The sequence below is a fragment of the Magnolia sinica genome, chromosome 17, assembly GCF_029962835.1.
Source record: "Magnolia sinica isolate HGM2019 chromosome 17, MsV1, whole genome shotgun sequence".
Taxonomy (NCBI): Eukaryota; Viridiplantae; Streptophyta; class Magnoliopsida; order Magnoliales; family Magnoliaceae; genus Magnolia; species Magnolia sinica.
In genome coordinates, this window is record NC_080589.1 from 65,674,033 (window position 1) to 65,691,403 (window position 17,371).

Sequence of the window (17,371 nt, forward strand, 5' to 3'; positions counted from 1 at the left end):
ACCCGACATTGGGTTAGGCTCGGGCAGGATATATCAGGTCCAATCTCAAGCTTGGGCTAGTTTGCCCCACTGTTTTTCTAGTTTGCCCCGCTGTTTTTCTAGTTTGCCCTGCTGCTTTCCATGTTTCTACCGCTGATTTTCATGTTTCCCCCGCTGATTTTTTAGTTTGCCCCGTTGTTTTTCTAGTTTGCCCTGCTGCTTTTCATGTTTCCCCCGCTGATTTTCTAGTTTGCCCCGCTGCTTTTCATGTTTCCCTTGCTGATTTTCTAGTTTGCCTCACTGCTTTTCATGTTTCCTCCACTAATTTCTAGTTTTCCCCGCTGATTTTCTAATTTGCCCCGCTGTTTTTCTAGTTTGCCCCACTGCTTTTCATGTTTCCCCCGCTGATTTTCTAGTTTACCCCGCTACTTTTCATGTTTCCCTCGCTGATTTTCTAGTTTGCCTCGCTCATATTTCAGTTTGTCCCGCTACTTTTCATGTTTCCCCCGCTGATTTTCATGTTTCTCCCGTTGATTTTCTAGTTTGCCCCGCTGCTTTTCATGTTTCCTCCACTGATTTTCATGTTTCCCCCGCTGATTTTCTAGTTTGCCCCGCTGCTTTTCATGTTTCCCCTGTTGATTTCTTAGTTTGTGGTATGAGACAAAAAATGAGGTATATTCATTCGTTTTTCCATCTAATTTTAGCAGTTTAGCCCCAAATTGAAGCATATCAAAAGATCAAGTGGATCATACGACGGGAAACAGTGGGCATAATGATTTCCACCATTAAAACCATAGTGGGCCCAACAATGGGTATAATGATTTCCACCATTTACATGCTTGCCCCGCAAATTTTAATGCTTGCCCCGCTAGTTTAGGATTCTTACTCATACTCTTGTGGTAGACTCTTAGGAGTTTCAACACCCGGTCAAGCGTTCGAGTATCCATACGTGGTGAAATTTCACTAGTGTGAGTGCATGGGGGTGTGTGTGCACGTGCAAAAAAAAGAAAAAAAAACATTTTAATTTAAGAGATATACTTGCTTAATAAATAGACAACGAAATGAATTAAAAGATAGAAAAATATTTTTATATACTTATATATACATATTTACATAATTATGTATTAGATAAAAATGTAGGAGAGAAAAAGTTCTCTCTGTTATTATTATTATTTAAAAAAAAAAAAAACCAGACAGCCGCGGCACTGCCGTCGAACCGGCGGTAGTGTCGCGGCTTTCTGTGCCTTTTTTTTTTTTTTTTAATAGGTTACTTTTGTGGGTCCCATCATAATGTCTGTGTTATATCCAAACCGTCCATTTATTTGGTGAGCTCATATTAAGGCTTGATAAAAAAAATAAGATAGATCTAACTATCAAGTGGACCACACTGTAAAAGCCAATGGGGAATTGGACGTCTACCATTGAAACCCTTTAAGGGGTTAATGAAGTTTTGGATCATTATGGAAAGAGTAGCCAATCCGTTTATGTGAAAAGGACGGGTATTTTCGTCTTAGAATTTGTCGTCCGTACAAGGAGGTCTAAGTGAGTATGTTAAGTTTGTATTGTTTCAAAATTATCCAATGGATAAAAGGTGGTGTCCACAGTCGTAAATTATATATATCATGCGCGGCCCACAGTATTGTCAGTAGCCGCTGTAACCGTGGGGCGAACTTTGATCTGTATGCTTCATATCCACCGGTCCATCCCCTTTTACATATCTTTACGATGTGCGCCTAAAAATGAAGCAACTAAAATTCTCATGTGGACCACACCATAAGAAACAGCCATCATTAAATGGCTGCTATTTGCCATCGTACGGACCTAAACAAAGGAAAAATAAATATCAGCGTGATATAAGACTTTTGTGGCAGAAGAGAATTTTTTGACGGTGGCCATTCAGTCACTACATTTTCCCTTGGTGTGGTACACCTGAGATTGGGATCTACTCCATTTTTGGGGCCATGCCCTAAAATGAGCTAGAAAAATGGAGGAAACGGATTGGCTACTCCCCCTTACACCAGCAAATGGCTGGTGGTCGGTGCTCTGTGGGCTCAACCATGATGTATGTGCTTCATCCATGCTGTCTATCTATTTTTACGGATCATTTTATAGTATGAGACCAAAAATGAGGTATATCCCAATCTCAAGTGGCCCACATTACGTGAAATAGTGTTAAATGAGCGTTGACCATTGAAAACATTTTGGAGGCCATAAAAGCTCTGAATCAAACTGATTTTTCTTTTTTCCCTTCACCTGGTCTATATGACCTAATCAACAGATTTGATATCATATAAGCATTACATTGGGCCTTAGGAGGATTTTAATGGTGGATATCCAATCACTATTGTTTTCATGTGGTGTGATATTTATGTACCTCTATTTTTTGGGATCAAGCCTTAAAAATGACTTTTAAATATGGATGTATGGAATGGATGAAAAACATACATCATGGTTGGGCCCACAGAGCACCGACCGCCGGCCATGGGGCTGGTGGCAAGGGGATTAGCCAATCCGTTTCCAAAAATGGATGGACTGCGTGGATATACAATCCATGCATAGATGTGGGTCCCACGATTACAGCTTGACATAACTCGGTGTTACCCTGCCGAATCGAATCCTCTAAAAACACGCCCATGTGGTGTACTTTTGTAAGTGAGCCGCTGTAACATCCCTTTTTTTTTTTGAACCAACTCTACTGTCCTCTTTCGTGTGGCTCACTTGAGTTTTGGATTAGCTTCATTTTTGACCTCATGTTTTCTCATGGCCAGGCCAAAATGATTGACAAAGTGGATTTATAGCATCATTAGTGGGACCCACCACATTTTTTTTGAGGAAAAAAAAAGAATTATCACTCCTCGACTCTCTCCCTTCTTCCTTATCCTACGGTAATGGGCACCGGACCCTCCCATTAAACGAAACTGTCTCATATTCCCCACTCTTTAATTCCATTTCTCACTCGCTTAAAAATAATAATAATAATGAATGAATAAATCAAGCAGGGAGAGAGAGAGAGAGAGAAAGAAGATAAGGATAACTTTGTAGATCAAGAGAGAGATCGATATTGAATCGGGCCCTTTCAAGTTGGATCAACATAAAATTTTTTAAAGGTAGGTGATCTTATACGAATTTGGAATTTTAGATTTATATGTTTTTAAATTCGAGTTTTCATATAATTTTATTTTTAATTAATTAATTAATTAAAATTCATATAATAGGTTAGTTAATCATTTAATTTTTAAATAAATTATTCTTTGTTCTTGGTGTGATTCTAACTCATATATGAAATTTTTAAATGTTTTTATTTATTAAATTTTTATTATAAATTTTTTTTATATAATTAATTTAAAATATAAAATTCTTAAGAATTATTAATTGTAAATTATTGCTAAAAATGTCTACGTAAATTTATGGTTTCAATTTGTTGTAATTTATATATTCCTTTGAATTGAACTGCTTTACCATCAATAATATAAAACCCACTTTAAATTTATGAATTTATTAATTGATTGAAATTCATTTTTATTTAACTTCAAATTAATCCAGAAATGTATAGAAAAAAATAATTAATGTTATAAATTAATTAACTTAAATACAAATTATAAAAAAAATTGATGTATAGAAATTAAATTAGTAATATAAATCCTCTTGAAGATTTTAAAATTTTAAAATTATAATTAATTCAATAAATTTAACATGTACGAAATATAGATCCAAGACTTTAAATTAGTTAAATTATTAACCTAGATCAATAATTACCTTAAGATGTTTAATTAAGTTATAAATTTATATTATAATTTAAAATTATAATTACTATTTATAAAATTAATATTAATTATGCACAATTGGAATATGAATTCAATTCAAATATTAAGAACTAAATCTATTTGAAATTAATTAAACGAAATTAAGATTATTTATGGAATTGTTGAGAATTATAGAATTCGGTGTTTAGCGATTAATATAAACTTTTGTATATATGGTTAAATAATTATTTAAGTTGAAATTTTAATATTATAATTTTTTATATTATTGCAAAATTTTAAAATTTAATTAGTTATATCAATATATAAAAAAATAAAAAGAAAATCACAAATTCATACTTCAAATAAAATTTCCAGAAAAGTCAAGGGCCTTGGTATAAATTTATACACTATTATGAAACACGGCTTGTACTCTCAGAAAATTCAAATTACTATCAGTTACAATAAACAATTTTTTTTTTTGAAAATTTTATAAGTAAAATTTTTATCAGCATTAAATTTACGCATCTTGTATAGATTTTGCAATGTGTCATAGAAATTAGATTTATTAAATTATTTTATTATTGATTTTAGAATTATTCATGTCATTCATGCTTATCTATTATTTATTAAAAAAATTTTATTTAAAAAAAGAGAAATAAATAAATAAAGTATATTTGTATTAGCAAGTAGGCCGATCGTGTCCCTCAAAGCTAGCAAGTAGGGTAATCGTGTCCACTGGGTGAGAAACCCTAAAGCTAGCAAGTAAGGCAATCGTGTCATTTGAGTGAAAGACCCTGTAACCCGTTGGATCATTCGGAGTCTCATTTGTGTACTATGTATGAGTACAATCATGTGCACGGACATATGTCAGAAGTACAACTGGAGCAGTAGTTTGATCAGCTAACAAATAAATGGGTCCCTCACCACGAGGTACCAGTGCACGGGCGTTAATGCAACATGACCATATACTGAGTACGACGTTATAATTAATCCAATACGTTTATTTGACTATTTATATTAAATAATCAATAGTATCGCATACATATCATTTTTACATTCATTTTACTTGATATTAGCATAAGTTTTGTTGTTATGTTTATTTAAATATATTATTTACTTAAAGACATAAGAAATTTAGAACTTTATATTTGTGTCCAAAACCATCCTACTAAGTCGTTATACTCACGTTAAATTTAAACCATGCAGGTGCTGAGTTGGAATATTTCAAGTAAGCAGGCCTTTATAAGCAGTTGCATCAGGTTTAGTTTAAAATTTCAATGTTAATGTAATAAATTAAGTTATTTAATTTAATTAGTTCCTTAAGTGGTAGATTGTATGGTACAATGTTGTTTAATTAAGTTTTGAAATTAGTAGTTGTCCTCCTTTATTTTATACGTATGTAGCCTTGTAGAATTGAGTATTTACTTGTGCATTAATGATAATATATAAATTGTAGCTCACGTGCTTGGAATTTGGGTATTGAGTAGCCCTACTCGTACCCATAATTTGGAGCGTGACAGCCGCTCATCAGATGAGGGCTCTATCACCATGCTTGACCAAAAATCTCGAAGACCCACTCATCATCTGGGTCACACATCCGTATGAGTATTGAATGTGGATTGCATTGGGAACGGGCGGGAACTTTGAGTGGCCATCGTGATGTATGGGTCATATCTAGACCATCCATCCATTTTTATTATTTTTTAAAATCATTTTAAGATATAAGCCAAACTTGAGTCAGATCCAAGATAGATGTGGACTACACAATGGGGATAAAATTCTTACCGTTGAAAACTTCCTGGGCTACAAAAGTTTTAGATGAAGCCAACATTTATTTTTTTCTCTTAATCATTATCACCACTGCTGCTTGTGGTGTGATCGACTTGAGCCTTTGATTTGACTCAAGTTTGTGGTTATATACTAAAACGATACGAAAAAATGGACGGACGGTGTGGATATGATCCATACATCACGGTGACCACTCAAAGCTCCTGCTCTTTCCTAGTTAGAGACAGGCAGGGGTAGGACGCAATCCACGTCCATATCGAAAAGATCCTACATGAGTATTAGGGGTGTACATCGAGTCGATCCGAGTTGAGCTGGCCTCAGCTCGACTTGGCTCAGCCACTAGTTGACATCAGATCGAACTCGGCTCGACTCAGTCCTCGAGCCTGACTGGCCAGCTCTGCTCGGTTCGATCAGCAGCTTGCGCCAATTCAAGTCAAGTTCGAGCCAAGATCAAGCCGAGTTCGCCATTGCAGTATTTTCACAAACACCTGGACAACACCTTCAAAATCTCACTATATTTGAGACAACAACAATGGTTTTACAAGTATTTTATCAAACACCTTTTAGGCAACATAAAAAAAAAGGTGTTGGTTTCATATACATACCTTCCTTGCCAGCAGCCACACTTCTTTGAATGGTTTCATCAAACGCTTGGTAAGCAACATCAATATCAAAGTAACTGAGTCACCGAACTGGTTTGATCTGAGTTCGATTCGAGCTGGGTTCAATTCAAGTTGAGTCAAGCTAGGGCCAGCTCGAACTTGACTCGAACTCATTCTTTAGCTCAAAAAATCAGCTCGACTCGGCTCGAACTCATTTTCGAGCTAAAAAAATTAGCTCGACTCGGCTCAAACTCAACTTCGACCTGAGTCGAATCGAGCAAGCTAACAGAGCTAGCTCGGTTCGTGTATACCTCCATTGAGTATTCAGAAATCGAATCTCTTATCGCACTGAGTAGACTCTGTTAGGCCCACCGTGAATGCACGTGGTTTATCCACACCATCTATTCATTTTGCTAGATCCTTTTAGGGATTCAACCCAAAATTGATGCTTCAATGCAGTTTGACCAATGACTTCAACAGCGGCCAGCTAGATGGATGCGGATTTCCTACGAAAGCCTTTCACAGGAAGTTTCTACGCTTCAAAATTGATGTTTGTGAGAAATCTATCCCATTCATCCGTTTTGTGAGCTTAATTTAAGGCTTGAGACAAAAAGTGAGCAGGATCCATGACTAAGGCGGACTGCATTAAAGTTATAGGTGGGTAGGGAAATTTCAACTGTTGAAACTTCCCTAGGTCGACACTTATGCTTTCATGCCATTCATACCGTTCATAATGTTATTCCTACTGGGATGAACTGAAAACACAAATATTATCCTGATTCAACACTTTTGTGGCCCCATGAATATTTTAACTGTATGCGTTCAATCCTCATGTTTTCAGCACATTTGAGTCTTAGATTCAGCTCATTTTTGGCTCCACACCCTAAAATGAGCTCAAAAAGTGGATTAATGAGAATTTCTCACAAATATCACGGCGGGCCTTACCTAAGTTTCGAGCACAGAAAGTTCATGTGAAAGGCTTTCCCAGGAAACCCGTGTCCCAGCTGTGTCCCAGCTATATGGTGTCAGAGCTCTATGGGCCCAATATGATGTATCCCCACTGGCTATCCAATTTTCAACTCATCTTGAGATATGAGCCCAAAAATAAGAAGATCCAAATCTCAGGTGGACCACACTACCAAAACGGTGGGATTGAGTGCTTACCGTTGAAAACTTTTTTAGGCTGTGACCTTATCAATAGGTTGATGGCAAGTAGAGGTGGGCATTGAGCCGAGTCGAGTCGAGGTGGGCCAAGCTTGGCTTGGCTTGTCCATGATGTACTCGAGTTCGAGCTCGAGCTCGAGCTTGGCCTCGAGCTCAACATTGAAGCTTGGCTTGTTTGCCAAAGCTGTCGAGTCGAGTTCGAGTCGAGCTAGTGGTTCGAGTCGAGTCGAGTTTACCTCGAGTCAAGCTCGAGCTTGTTGGGTGAGAGAGCAATGGATTCTGTTCTTAATCCTCCTCCATTGATGAAAAATTCAAAAATCTTAAGAGAATCAAAACAAAACCCGATGAAAAAACCAAACAAAGCTTCGAATCGGATGAGGAAACCTGTAAGAACCGATCTATTCTTGATCTTCTTCCACCAGCAAAAATTCAAGTACTAGAAAAGAAATAGAGCAGAACACAGATCAGAAATCCAAGTAAAGAGCTTTAGCCAATCAGATCATTAGATTTCCTTGAAGCTCTAACAAATCTGAGAAAAACCCATCTCGGATTTCTTGGGTTTCTCACCTAAGAAGTAGATCTCAAGAGATTGAAATCATATTATTGTGGAGCTGAAATGAAAACTGGTGGTGGTGGTCCGGGTGGGCGTGCGGCTGGCAGTGGGCAGAGAAAGAGAAGAAAGGGAAAGGGAAGGGAGTGCATGCGGTCGGGTAGAAACTCTAGGGTTTGTTTTTTTATTTTTTTATTTTTAAGTTTAAACTTAAAACTTATATATATATATATATATATATATATATATATATATATATATATATATATATATATATATATATATATATATATATATTTAATATTTTTATTAATCGAGCCGAGTCGAGCTCGAGTTCGAGCTTCGAGTCGAGTCGAGTTCGAGTTCGAGTCGAGTTGAAATGCCCCCTGGTCGAACTTGGCTTGAACTCAACTCGAGCTTAAAATAATTAGCTTGGCTTGGCTTGAATCGGTCATTCAAGCCGAGTCAATCCGAGCTGACTCGAGCCGAGTCGAGCGAGCTTTTCGAGCTAGCTTGACTCGTGAACAGCCCTAATGGCAAGTAACTATCACAGTAGGCTTTAGGAAGCTTTTAACGGTGGGCGTTCAATCAACACTGCTTTATTGTGGTGTGGTCCACCAGATACTTGGTTCCCGCTCATTTTTGAGCTCATGACCTAAAATGAGCCAAAAAATGGATAGATGCTATTGATAAAACACATACATCATGGTGGGGCCACAAAGCTTTGACGCCAGCTAGCTGGCTGACCCCAATCTTAGGTGGACCACACCACAGAAACTGTGGGAATTGATCACTTTCCATTGAAAACTTTTGAGGCCACAAAAATTTTAGATCAAGTTGATATTTTTGTATTTTACTTATTCTTTTCTTATAGGCCTGTGTCACCTATCAATAAGTTAGATGGCAAATAAACATTGAAGGAAGTGGGCCCTAGGAAGCTTTTAATGGTGGACACTTAACTAATATTGTTTTCATGTGATGTGGTCCATTTGTAATTTAGATTTGTCATAAGCTTGGGCTCATCCCTAAAAATTAGATGGTAAAATGGATGGACGGCATGCATAAAACAGTGGGACCCACTAGCTAGCCATTGTTGGGGTCACTAACCAAGCCCTATCTGGCTTTTTGGGACTTGCCATTTGTCAAATAGGCCCCACCTGGAACAATCTCTGCCATAGATCCATTTGGTGGGCCACAAGTTTGTTTGCTCTGCATGAGAAGCGAATTGTCAGGGGACCTGATCATCCACCACATCCCAAGTCACCACACACTGTAGGCCCATTGTGATGTATTTGTTTCATCCATACCTTTTATTCATTTGGCCATCTAATTTCATAGCATAATCCAAAAAACTAAGCATATCCAAAGCTCCATTAGACCACACCACAAGAAATAGTGAGGATAATGATGCCTGTAGTGAAACCTTCTTAGGCCCCACCATGATGTTTATTGGTATCCAACGTATTTCTAAGGTCGCATAGACTTGGATGAAGGTAAATCACAAATACCTATTCAAAACTCTTGTGAAGGGAAAACACGAATATGCGCTTGTGGACTCCGAGAGGTTTAAGTGGTAGGCATTCAATTTCCATTGTTTTATCGTGTGATATTAAGATGTCAATTTGGCTTCATTTTTCCATGGTGTCCTAAAAATGAGATGGTAAAATAGATGGACGCATGGTGAAACACACATATATAACGATGGGTCCCACATAAGTTTGGCTACTAGGGATATAGCCAACGTTACACCGATCAAAAGATGATTGACTGGAAACACCTTCCTGCCATGGTAAGCTAGGTGGGGACTATCACGATGTTGGTGATAAATTTATTTTGTCCATTGGTTTTTTCATATCATATTAGGATTTGAGTTTGGAAATAGGATAGATTTAAAACTTAAGTAGGTTGCACCACAAGAAAAAGTAGGTAGGAAAATGACTATCGTGGAAATTTTCTCGAGTCCACTATGGTAATTAGAGGTGTACACAAGTCAAACTTAGCACAGCTCAACTCGGCTCAGCCACTAGCTAATCCCAGTTTGAACTCGGCTCGGCTCAGTCCTCAAGCCTGATTGGCTAGCTCGACTTGGCTTGGTCAATAGCTCGGGCCAGTATAAGCTAAGTTCGAGCCTAGATCGATCTGAAATCGCTTGTGCAACATTTTTACAAACACATAGACTGCACCTTCAAATTATCACTGTATGTAAAACAGTAGCAACGGTTTTACAAGTATTTCATCATACACATTGTAGCTAACATCAAAATCAAGAAAAAAGTAATATTTCTTTCATATACGTACCTTCCTTGTCACCGGCCGACACTTCATTGAGTCATTTCATCAAACACTTAGTGAGCAACATCAATATCAAAGTAACCGAGTCATCAAACTGGTTCGATCCGAGTACGATTCGAGTTGGGGTTCGATTCGAGTCAAGTCGAGCTCAGACAAGCTCAAACCTCAAAAAATCAGCTCAACTCAACTTGAACTCAATTTCTAACTGAGTTGAGTCAAGATTTTTCGAGCCGAGTGAGTTAACCGAGCTAACTCGATTCGTGTACAGCCCTAATGGTGATTTTATGTTAACCATACCTTTCATAAGGTCATTATTGGGATGAGCCCAAAACACCAAAAATATTAGCCAAATCCAAAACTCGTGGCCTCACAAATGTTTCAACGGTTGATGTTCAATCCTAACTCTCATGCGGTGCAACCCACTCCACCGTTATATTTGACTCATTCTTGGGCCCACCTACTAACATCATCTAACAAGATAGATGAATTTATTACAAACATAATGGTGGGCGCTACCTACCTTCTGGTGGTAGGAAGCTCCAGCGAAATTTCCGTGCAATCTGCGGTTCCATTTCATCTCTAGGATTTACAAAATACTACCTCATTAATTCTGTATTTACATATAGGTATCTTTCTAAATTAGCTTACCTGATTAATTAAGATAATCATCAAAGGAAACATTCAGTCACTTTTATTTCAATTGTGTCCATTTTTAATAAAATGACAAAAATAATGACGTAGCTTACTTAGGTAAATATAAATGCGATACTCGTGTTGTATTTAATATTTATAAATTTCTAGAAAGGAAAAACACAAGGCTCATCTGTTTTGTGGTCCACCGAGATATCTGTTTTGCCTGTACTGTCTATCCATTTTTTTCGTATTATTTCATAGCATGATACTAAACAATTTGAGTTGGATCCAAATATTAAGTGAGCCACATCATAGTAAAGCTTAAGCCTTCTGCGAGAAGCTCCTGCATTGTTACGTAATATGGGGTCCACCGTGATGTTTATGAGAAATCCAAACCGTGCATTCATTTTTCTAGCTCATTCTAGGACATGCGATAAATAAAAAAATAAAGAGTATACAAAACTCAATCAGGCCATACAAGATGAAACAGTGGGGAAATGAATTCCCACAATTGAAACCTCCCGATACTCCACCTTTATGTTTATATGCCATCTAAACCGTTTATAACGCCATTTTCACTCGAGGTGAGAACACCAAAAACTTAGACCAATACAAAACTTTTGTGGCCATATAAATATTTCAATGGTGGTCACTAAATCCATTCTATTTCCTCTCGTGTGGCCCATTTGAGTTCTTGCTCCACCTTATTTTTGGTCGCATGTACTAAAATGAGCTCGAAAAATGCATGGATGGGTTGGATTTCTAACAAAAATCACAGTGGGCCCCACCTAGAATCCTTGCGCAAGAACTTATGCTAGGCTTTCCAGGAAATCCGAGCCCAGTTCGTTGAGTACCCACCATTAAAAACTTCTGGGAGGCCACATAAGTTTTAAGATCAGGTTAACATTTATGTTTTTCCTTTATTCAGATCTATAAGACCCAATCAACAGGTTGAGTGGCAAATAAACATTACAGTGACATCTACAAAGGTTTTTAATAGTGCAGTTCAATCACTACTATTTTCCCATGAAGTGGTTAACCTGAATTTAACTCAATTTTAGGAACATACCTTAAAACGATATAGCAAAATACGTGGGTGAGCCTATAGAGCACAGCTAGTAGCCGCTTGTTACTCATACATGGATTGTTTGTGAGAGGAAGCTAAGTAGGGCCACGGTCATGTTTGTGATAAATCCACCCGTCCATCCGTTCTTTACAGATCATGAGCCCAAAAATGAAGCTGGTCCAAAACCCAAGTGGACTGCACAACAGAAAACAACTAGGATTGAAAGTCTACCATCCAAACATTTGTTGGGATACAAAAGTTTTGAATTGTGCTAATATTTTCTATTTTTAAGTCATCACGATAAGAATGGACAGTTTGAATAATTAACATATATCAGGATGGGCTTCATATATATTTGTTAGCAACTTCGGTTTTAGTGTTGAAAAAAGTAGGAGTCAAACCAACCCTTGGAGAGATGGGATAATTACTCTTAGAAGTAATTATTAAATATTTTCGAAGCATTTACCATTACTTTGAAAAATCAAACATGCCGTAAATGTCACGGCAGTCCGAGGAGATTTTAACTGCAAGCATTTCCTTATCCACCTTTTTTTGTCATGTGTTACTTCAGTTTTGAATTTACCTAACCTAATGTATTATGATCAAGGAAAAATAGATGGACAGGGCGGATTTCTCACAAGCATCATAGTGGGCCCCACCTAGCTTATTATCAGGTGCTAGCAATCTACCTCCACGTCAGTGGAAATCCGCGTCTCTTATTTCCTTCCTCTGCTGGTCTATGTACACCAAGCCCTCAGTCTCTCCTGAGAACCAATTTGGCCCTTTTGAATGAAAGATCCCAGCTGTTCGTTATATTGGCTCTACTTAGGCCGTGCTATGGCCTAAAAATTGAAAAAGATCTTTCATTAGGTGTGCCACAAGATTGTTAAAGTTGAAAATGAATGCCTACAGTTAAACTTCTCAAAGGTAAACAAAAGTTTTGGATCAAGCTGATATTTGTGTTTTCTCATGATCCAGCTCTCCAACTTATGAACATGCTGGATGCAAAATAAAGACCATGGTGGGCCTTGAAAAAATTCAATGCTAGGTGTTATTGCCACCAATGCTTTGTGTGGTCCACTTGAGCTTCGTATCTACCCACATATGGGCAAATGCTTTAAAATGATGTTATGTATCATGTGTGCTATCCATCCGTTTTAGAGCATTATCCCAAAAATAAAGCAGATCCAATTATCAGGTGGACCATACCATAAGAAACATTGGTGATTGACTGTCCTACCATTAAAAACTTCTTAGGGCAGACCTTAATGTTTAGTTATTGTTTGTTAACCATCCAATCTGTTAATAAGGTCACATAGGCCTTCTTTAGGGGAAAAAATTATCAAATTGATCCAAACTTTTTATAGGTCATTAATGGTTAATCATCACGGTTTCTGATGGTATGGTCCAACTGATAATTGGATCTGATTAATTTTTGAAATAATAACCTAAGAGGATGAGATTTTTCCGACTGTATGCCTCACTTTTAAGCCACTATCCTCTCTTTGCCTGTCCAAACTTACTTCCCCAAACTATGACTCTTATATATGGACGCATTTTTACCGGACCAAAATACCCCTGAAAATCTATGGATACGGATTATATAGACAAACATGAATTTCAACAAGCATAACATGAAATTTATCGAGTCGAACATGAAATTCACGAAGCCTAACTTGAAATTTACTGAGCCTAATGTAAAATTGAATGAGCTTAACATGAAATTGAATGAGGCTACCATGAAATTCACTGAGCCTAACGTGAAATTGACCGATCCTAACTTGAAATTGACTGAGCCTAATATGCAATTCACTGAGCCTAACTTGAAATTAACTGAGCTTAGCTTGAAATTCACCAAGCCAAACATGAAATTCATCGAGCCTAGCGTGAACTTAAACGAGCCTACCATGAAAGTGACCAAGCCTAACGTGAAATTGACTGAGCCTACTGTGAAATTCACCAAGCCTAACGTGAAATTCATCGAGCCTAACTTGAAATTGACCGAGCCTAACTTGAAATTGAATGAGCCTAACATGAAATTCAATGAGGCAAACATCAATTTCATGTGAAACTTGGTCAATTTCAAGTTTAGCTCGATCAATTTCAAGTTAGGCTTGGTGAATTTCATGTGAAGCTCGGTCAATTTCACTCACTTCTCGGTGAATTTCACTTACGTCGCGGTGAATTTCACTCACTTCGCGATGAGTTTTACTCACTTTGTGTTCAAGTTCACTCACTTCACGGTCAATTTCACTCACTTCGTATTTAAGTTCACTCACTTTGCGGTTAATTTCATTCAATTTGTGGTCAAGTTCAATCACTTCGCAGTGAACTTCAATCATTTCGCGGTCAAATTCAGTCACTTCGCAGTGAATTTCACTCACTTCGCTGTGAACTTCACTCACTTCGCCGTAAATTTCAATCACTTCGCGATCAATTCCAGTCAATTTCACTCACTTCTTGGTCAAATTTACTCACATCACAGTCAATTTCACTCACTTCATGGTGAATTTCAATCACTTTGCGGTGAATTTTGATCACTTCGTGGTTAATTTCAGTCATTTCGCGTTCAAGTTCACTCACTTCGCAGTGAATTTCACTCATCCGTCAAATTCACTTTCTTCGTGATGAATTTCACTCACTTCTTGGTCAAGTTCACTCACTTTGCGGTCAATTGCACTTACTTCGCGGTCAAATTCAACAAGCCTAACGTGAAATTCAATGAGCCAGACAGATGGGGTCGACTGGGTCCAATCGGGGTCGACCCCGACTTATTGTCTATCTGTCCAACCTTAAAACAACGCATGTTGCAAACCAGAATGAGATTTTGGACATATTATATATGATTTTGAGGTAGGAGAAGTTGATTAAGCCAATCAACCTAGCAGATTTGCGAGATTCCATTAGATCGATGGCCGAAAGCCCAATTTATTTTCCTTTTTAATATAAATATTAAGTTTTAGTTCGATTAAGTTACCCTGACATTCTTCTCAACTCAAAGTTGAAAACTTTAAACCCATGTAGTTAATCACTATGGAAGATGTTAATATTGTGAATTTCACGTTAGGTTAGTTGAATTTCATGTTAGGCTTGTTGAATTTCACTTTAGGCTCGTTGAATTTCATGTTAGGCTCGTTGAATTTTACGTTAGGCTCGTTGAATTTCACATTAGGCTCGTTGAATTTCATGTTAGACTCGTTAAATTAATCGCAGAGTGAGTGAAATTAACCGAGAAGTGAGTGAACTTGACCGCAAAGTGAGTGACATTAATCGCAAAAGACATCCACATGGTGGCCCATCTGAACATGTCTTGGATGTTACACATGTGCCACTGGCATGTGAATGGTTCCCTTTCACACATGTTCGACGCATGGACTATTTGGTTGACAAGCGCGCCACCCCCCCTGCCTTTTTTTTAAAGGGCATCTACATAGTGGCCCATCTGAATATGGCTTGGATGTCATACATGTGCCACTGGCATGTGAACTGGTTGACTTGTACATGTGTTTGACATGAAATTCAGCGAGCCTAACATGAAATTCACCGAGGCAAGTATGAAATTAACCGAGCCTCATATGAAATTCAATGAGCCCAACTTGAAATTGACTGAACCCAACATGAATTTCATCGAGCCCAACTTGAAATTGATCAACCCTATCATGAAATTTACCAAGCCCAACTTGAAATTGACCGAGCCTAACATGAATTTCACTGATCCCAACTTGAAATTGACCGAGCCTAACATAAATTTCACCAAGCCAAACATGAAATTGACCGAGCCTAACATGAAATTCACCAAGGCGAACATGAAATTGAACAAGCTTAACATGAAAGTGAACAAGGAGAACATGAAATTCACCGACCCTAATATGATTATTACCGAGCCTAATGTGAAATTGACCGAGCCTAGCATGAAAATCACCGAGCCGATTGATGGTCACTTCACCGCAAAGTGAATAAAATTCACCGTGAAGTGAATGAAGACTTGCTTGTGAATTGTTAATTAATTTATTTGTGAATAGTGATTTCACTGTAAATGGTGATTTGTTTGTGTATTAGTATCGGTCAATTTCACTAACTTCGCGGTGAAGTGAAGTGACTTCGCGGTCAAGTTCACTCACTTCGCGATGAAGTTCATTCACTTCGCGATCAAGTGCATGTGAATTAATCACCATAGACACCACTCTCTCTCTCTCTCTAACATACCCTTAAATCTCTCTCTTCTCCCTTTCATGTGGACAAAGTAAAAGGAGATGTGTTGAAATGAGCACATAGACACTGTGCGCCCTCTCATGGTAATTGACTTTGCAGCTTACCTGCTGGCTTTCTAATCCATCAACTAATACTTCTGTTAGAGAAGCACGTCCTCACCATGAATGTGGTCAAAATGTATGGTGATCAGTATTGTTCATCTAGTGGGTCACCATGTAAGGGTTTGTTTGGTGACAAATTCCAAGAGCTGTCAATTTCCAAAAAGTTAAGGGGGGCAACAAAACCCAACTTTAGATGGGACCCACCCAACATTTTGGAATGCAAAAGTATAAGGGGGCTGCAGCACTACCGCTGCCCGCTTTATAGTCCAGGCGGTACTGTCGCTACCATTGTGAAAGGAATGGAAGCGGATTGGTTGGTGTACCACACATCATTTATGTAGTTGGTGTATTGACGTTAGCAAGTTCTGTAGGTCTTATTATGAGGTATGTGTTATATCCAAACCGTCCATTCATTTAGCGAGCTCATATTAAGGCTTGAGACAAAAAGTGAGAAAAATCTAACTATCAAGTGGACCACACTGTAAAAAGCAGTGGGGGATTGAACGTCTACCATTGAAACCCTTTTAGGGGTCACAGAAGTTTCGGATCAATATGAAATTTGTTTTTTCTCTTCATCCATGTCTTTGTGACCTTATGGATAGATTAGATGGAAAATAAACGTTATGGTGGGCCCTATAAAATTTTTAATAGTGAAAATCAATATCCCCATTACTACTTGTGGTGTGGTTTGATTGATCTTTGGATATGATTTTTTATTTATTTTTTGATAATGCTCTAAAATGATCTCCAAATATGGATGAACAGGGTGGATATAATAAATACATAATTGTGGGCCTATGTAACTTTGATCTCTTTTGAACCGTTCGTACAACTTGGAGCTCACAGAGCGCCAGCGCTCATCTTCACACACCAGCCAATCACTTCGAAAAGGAGTAGGGGTATTTTGGTCAGTAAAAATGTACCCTACGCCAGGGACAAAGCTTGGGAAAGTATGTTTGGAAGTGCAGGGCATTTTGGGCAGTAAAAATGTATCCGTACACCAGGGACATAACTTGGGAAAGTAAGTTTGGAAGTGCAGACTTAGGTAGGTGGCTTAAAAGTGAGGCATATAGTTGAAAAAAGCTCTAAGATAATATGTAAAAAGGAATGGACGGCATACATGCATAATATACACATCAAGGTAAGCCCAGAGTAACCCTGCTGTCATGGCCACACCCTAGATGTCTCACCTAATCCGCACTCCGTTTGGATTTCTTCTAAAGTTTCAGCGCTCTAAACTT